The sequence below is a fragment of the Ornithorhynchus anatinus genome, chromosome 4 (genome assembly GCF_004115215.2).
Source record: "Ornithorhynchus anatinus isolate Pmale09 chromosome 4, mOrnAna1.pri.v4, whole genome shotgun sequence".
Taxonomy (NCBI): domain Eukaryota; kingdom Metazoa; phylum Chordata; class Mammalia; order Monotremata; family Ornithorhynchidae; genus Ornithorhynchus; species Ornithorhynchus anatinus.
In genome coordinates this window covers 111,335,252-111,341,652 of record NC_041731.1, presented here as the reverse complement: position 1 = coordinate 111,341,652, position 6,401 = coordinate 111,335,252, and the positions used below count along the sequence as shown (strand labels likewise).

General features: G+C 43.3%; 1 non-coding gene across 1 annotated transcript; it reads left to right on the top strand.

The window, feature by feature from the left end:
- Nucleotides 1-2,268: 2,268 nt before the first annotated feature.
- Nucleotides 2,269-2,406, top strand: LOC114811590. Its single transcript, XR_003759286.1, has one exon. It is a non-coding gene; the product is annotated as a small nucleolar RNA SNORA7 (small nucleolar RNA).
- The last annotated feature ends 3,995 nt before the right edge of the window (nucleotides 2,407-6,401 follow it).

Here is a 6,401-nt window from a genome sequence, read left to right as displayed (position 1 = left end):
AACATAAGAGTTATATAAATAATTATCTGCTTCTGACCCTAGTTGTGGAAAAGCCTCCAGTTTCATATGCAGATACATATTCAAATGGGGTATGTATGCATCCTTAATTTTCAAAAATGACATTACTGTTGATGAGATTATATTCATGCATATTTATAATAATAATGTTAGTGTTTGTTAAGCGCTTACTATTTGCAGAGCACTGTTCTGAGTGCTGGGGTGTACAGGGTAATCAGGTTGTCCCACATGAGGCTCACAGTCTTAATCCCCATTTAACAGATGAGGTAACCGAGGCACAGAGAAGTTAAGTGACTTGCCCACAGTCACACAGCTGACAAGTGGCAGAGCCGGGATTTGAACCCATGACCTCTGACTCCCAAGCCCGTGCTCTTTCCATTGAGCCACACTGATATGTATAATAAATAAATAACGGTACTTGTTAAGCACTTACTATGTGCCAAGCACTGTTCTAAACACTAGGGTAGATACAAGGTTATCAGGTTGATCCACATGGGGCTCACAGTCTTAATCCTCATTTTACAGATGAAGGAACTGAGGCACAGAGAAGTTAAGTGACTTACTCTAAAGTCACAGAGCTGACAAGTGGTGGAGCTGGGATTAGAACTCACATCCTCTGACTTCCAAGCCCGGGCTCTTTCCACTAAGCGACGCTGCTTCTCGTGGCTGCTTTTGCTATCTACATATGCATAGCCTGTAGACTGCAAGCTCCTTGTGAGCAGGGAATGGTCCTATTGATGCTGTTATAGTGCACTCTCCCAAGTGGTTAATATAATGCTATGCATACAGTAAGCACTGAATAGATACCATGGATTGATATCTATGGCTGAAAAGGCTAATGAACAGCATGCAATACATCTGTTACCGAATTGTACTTTCCAGGCGCTTAGTACAGTACTCTGCACACAGTAAGCGCTCAATAAATATGATTGATTGAGTGAGTTAATGAATGAATGATTCTAACATAATGGAAAAAAGAGAGTATCTCTCTGCGCTGCTTTCTATAGCATCCCAGTTTCCCCAAACCTCTTTCCTGACTGCCCTAACAACCAGTTGATGTGACTATTACAGGAGTCTCCCAATAGTTATTATTATTAATAATAATAATGGTATTTGTTGAGTCCATACTATGTGCCAGACAATGTACTAAGCATTTGGGTGGATACAAGAAAATCTGGTTGGACATAGTCCCTGTCTTACATGGGGATCACAGTCTCAATTCTCCTTTTGTAGATGAGGAAACTAAGGCCCAGAAAGGTAAAGTGACCTACCCAAGGTCACACAGCAGACAAGTGAGCCTATGTTCCATGATCTATCCACCATTCCATGGTTCAGTTAGTCTTTCAAATATTCTTTCTAACCCCTCTATTTTTGCTGGTGACCTTCTTTCCATAGCTATCCATTCTCTAGAAAAGCTGGGTTGCAGGAAGATAGCCCTGTTTTAATGCAGCTAGTGAACTGATTTCATTCCCCGACTAGGGAAATGAGACCAAATTTTAAAGACACTATTTTCATCCTCAAGAAAGATGATAATCTGACCGCAGAATCATAAATTTCTGAGCACCTTGATCCTCTGAAATACAGGTAAGAACCTAACCAAAACCCTAGATCATCTATTGCAGAGTAATAATTACTCGTGTTCTCACAAAATTACAGTGTGACTCTAGAATGCAATTTGGCATAGAAGATGGGGACACTGTTCCACATCAGATACAAGAGTAATCAATAGTTTCTATTGAATACCTATTTTTTGCTGAGCACAGTATTAAGCACTTTGAAAAGTACTTGAAAAGAAGACATAATCTCTGCCTTCAAAAAGTTTACAACCTACCGGGGAAGATGGGCAAATAATGTACAAATAGAAAGAAAAAGTGCTCAAATAATACAGGAGCAAAGAATGGTATTAATTCATTTATTATTCAAAATACTCAATCACCTTGCATCGTCCTATATTATCTCACTGATTTTCTACTATAACACAGCCCTCTCACTTCACTCATCTAATGCCAACCTACTCACTGTACCCGAGCTCATCAATCTTGCTATTGACCCCCTAGTCTACATTCTGCCTCTGGCCTGGAACTCCCTCCGCTTTCATCAATCAATCTATCATATTTATTGAGCACTTATTGGGTGCAGAGCACTGTGGAAAGCTCTATGGAGACAACAATGTTTCCTGGTCACTGGAGATTACAGTCTAGAGGAGGAAACAGCTATGAAAATAAATTATGGATTGGTACCGAAGTGTTGCACCTCGCAGTGTCGCAACTGGAGAGTTTCCAGTACTCTACCACTCTCGACTATGGGAGGGAGAGTCAAGCAGAGGCATATCCTTTCCATTCCTAGCTTGGGCAGTGGCTAGCAAGTGGAAGGCAATCTGCTACAAGTCAAAACTCACCTGTGCTGGGCAGCAACGACATGGGAGAGAGTCGAGGGCGGAAAGTCAGGATTACCATGCAGAAGGAAGCGATGGTAAACTGCTTCTATATTTTTACCAAGAAAAGTCTGTGGATACACTACCAGAACGATGGCAGATGGAGGTGGGGCGTTCTGAGAGAGATGTGTCCATGGAGTTGCTTTGGGGCAGACACAACTCGACAGCATAAGACAACAACAACAACAACATAAGTGGTGAGGGGCTGAGGGTAGGGTGAATAAAGGCTACAAATCCAAGTGAAAGGACAATGCAGAAGGGAGAGAGTAGGGGAAATGAGGACTTGCTTAGGGGAGGCTTCTTGGAAGAGATGAGCTTTTAATAAGGCTTTAAAGGTTGGGATAGTCATAGACTGACAAGTAGGAAGGTGAAAGGAGTTCCAGGCCAGAGGCAGGATGTTCATCCATTCAGATCATATTTATTGAGCACTTACTGTGCAGAGTCCTGTACTAAGTGCTTAATATGCGGGCACATTCCCTGCCCAAAACAAGCTTACAGTCTAGGGCACGGAGGGATTTGCAGGGAGATAGACAAGATAGAGGTACAGTGAGTAGGTTGGTGCTAGAGGAGCAAAGTAAACATGCTGGATTGCAGCAGGAAATCAGTGAGGTAACATAGGAGGAGGTAAGGTGATTGAGTGCTTTAAAGTTAATTGTAAGGAAGATTTCTTTGATGCTTGAGGAAGGGAGGTCAGCAAGGAGGCTGATGCGGTAGTCAAGGCAGGATAGGATAAGTGCCTGGATTCATTCATTCATTCATTCAACAGTATTTATTGAGCACTTACTATGTGCAGAGCACTGTACTAAGCACTTGGGATGAACAAGTCGGCAACAGATAGAGACAGTCCCTGCCGTTTGACGGGCTTACAGTCTAATTGGGGGAGATGGACAGACAAGAACAATGGCAATAAATAGAGTCAAGGGGAAGAACATCTCGTAAAAACAATGGCAACTAAATAGAATCAAGGCGATGTACGATTCATTAACAAAATAAATAGGGTAATGGAAATATATACAGTTGAGCGGACGAGTACAGTGCAGTACAGGAAGGGAGAGGGAGAGGAGCAGAGAGAAAAGGGGAAAAAGAGGGTTTAGCTGCTGAGAGGTAAAGGAGGGGTGGCAGAGGGAGTAGAGGGAGAAGAGGAGCTCAGTCTGGGAAGGCCTCTTGGAGGAGGTGAGTTTTAAGTAGGATTTTGAAGAGGGGAAGAGAATCAGTTTGGCGGAGGTGAGGAGGGAGGGCGTTGCAGGACCGCAGGAGGACGTGGCCCAGGGGTCGACGGCGGGATAGGCGAGACCGAGAGACGGTGAGGAGGTGGGCGGCAGAGGAGCGGAGCGTGCGGGGTGGGTGGTAGAAAGAGAGAAGGGAGGAGAGGTAGGAAGGGGCAAGGTGATGTAGAGCCTTGAAGCCTAGAGTGAGGAGTTTTTGTTTGGAGCGGAGGTTGATAGGCAACCACTGGAGTTGTTTAAGAAGGGGAGTGACATGCCCAGATCGTTTCTGCAGGAAGATGAGCCGGGCAGCGGAGTGAAGAATAGACCGGAGCGGGGCGAGAGAGGAGGAAGGGAGGTCAGAGAGAAGGCTGTCACAGTAGTCTAGCCGGGATATAACGAGAGCCTGTAGCAATAAGGTAGCCGTTTCGGTGGAGAGGAAAGGGTGGATCTTGGCGATATTATATAGGTGAAACCGGCAGGTCTTGGTAACGGATAGGATGTGTGGGGTGAACGAGAGGGACGAGTCAAGGATGACACCGAGATTGCGGGCCTGAGAGACGGGAAGGATGGTCGTGCCATCCACGGTGATAGAGAAGTCTGGGAGAGGACCAGGTTTGGGAGGGAAGATGAGGAGCTCAGTCTTGCCTGGATCAATGTCGTATCAGTTTGGATGTAGAGAAAAGGGCAGATTTTAGGATGTGAAGGTAGAACCAAGAAGATTTAGTGACAGATTGAATATGTGGGTTGAATGAGAGAGTTGAGAGAGTTGAGTTAACAGACTAAGTCAGTTGACGGACTGAGTCATGTTCGACAGACCACCACTCTCACCACCTTCACAGCCTTATTTAAATCACATCTCTTGCAAGAGACCTGCCACATGTAAGCCCTTATTTCTCCTACTCTCTCTCCTTTCTGTATCACCCTTCCACATGGATTTGCACCATTTATTCACCCCACCCTCAGCCCCACAGCGCTTACATGCATATCGGTAATTTATTTTAATATCTGTTTCCCCCCGCAGACTGTAAGCTCCTCATGGGTAACATGCATGTTCCTCATGGGAACATAATGATGGTAATAGTAATAATTGATAACCAGAAAGAATGCAGTCTCAATGGAATGTGGAGAACATCCTCAAAGCCTCTAAATTGTTATTCCTAGACCTTATAAAAGCATTTGAGCCTGTTATAAATCCAAATTATTAATCTAGATTCTACCCAGGAAGATTACCAAGACTCTACAGTAACTCTACAGTGGCCTCGTTGGATCATGCTAAAAATGCCTGATTCTTTCCTCATCACCAAAGGAAAAAAAACAACTATAGTTGTGTAATAATTCCAGGCTTATTAAAGCAATCCTATACAGATATAGAATTGAAATCCCAAGGGGCCTGGATGCTTATATTAGAATACAGTTTTCGTTCTTCAGGAATCTTCTAATCAAACGGCAACAAGCGGCCCTTTACACTGGTCATCTAGAAGTAGCTGTGTGGTGACGACAGTGAGCTAAATAAATATACCCAAGGTGACATATCAATGCTTAAAAATAATTTTACAGAATAACCAACTGAACACTTTAGCCTCCAGATGTCTATTTACCATCCTGAAACTAGGAAATCCCATCTATAGCCAAAGATTGTGTCACTAATATTGAGCTGAATGCTATCACTGAAGCTCACTGCAGTCACAATCTACTATTCAATGATGCCCAGAAGACAAATCTACAAGGTTAACATATCCTTTGGAAGGCTTACAGACCTCGTATGACATCAACATGGATCAAGCATCAGACCAAATGAAGCCTAGAGACCAATTGGAATGCCCAAACTACTCTATGGCTGAAAGACTTGGACCCAGAAAAAGACATCATTATCATTATTACTCACATTTATTTCACCCTTACATTGTGCAAATCACTAATAACTACAATATTCATTAGGTGCTCATTAGTTGCCAAGTACTGTACCAGGTGCAGTAGTAATTACAAGAAAATCAACTAAGACACGGCACCTGAATTGCAGAGTGTTCACGATCCCAGTGGGGGAGGATGGACACGTAGAAAATAAGAAGATAATGCAACATTGAAAACAAGTTCAAATTCATAATCACAAGCATCACTAATAACATCTGAAAATTAAAATGGTTCCCAACAATAGCGTGATATTCGGTGGCAGAAGAAGGTTGTTCCTGGGTAGCAGTGAGAGGTCAAGGACTCTGCCATCTGGGGGGACAGAGCTCATCAGTCACTCTCTGTCACGGGCTACATTTACCTTTAAATACTGAGATGGAATTACCCACAGTGAGACACGGGGACACAGCAGTTTGACAAGATTAAAGCAAATGCTCACTGGCAGCACAACTTAACTGAGGAGGGCAAATGAAGACAGCAGAAATCCTCAAACAGCTGTTAAATTGATGACCTGACATTGTGGGATTCAGAATCAAGGAGGACAGAAGAAACGTTGTAAAGAAGCAGTCTGACCTCTCGAAAAGAGCACAGGCCTGGGAGTCAGAGGATATGGGTTGTAACTGTGAGTTCATTGCGGGTGGGTAATGTGTCTGTTTACTTTTATATTGTACTCTACCTAGTGGTTAGTACAGCACTCTGCACACAGTAAGTGCTTAACAAATACCAGAATCATTAATGTTATTAAATATGATTGAATTGAATGAATAAATGAACCCTGGCTCTGGCACTCACTTGATGTGTGACCTTGGACAAGTCGTTTAACTACTCTGTGC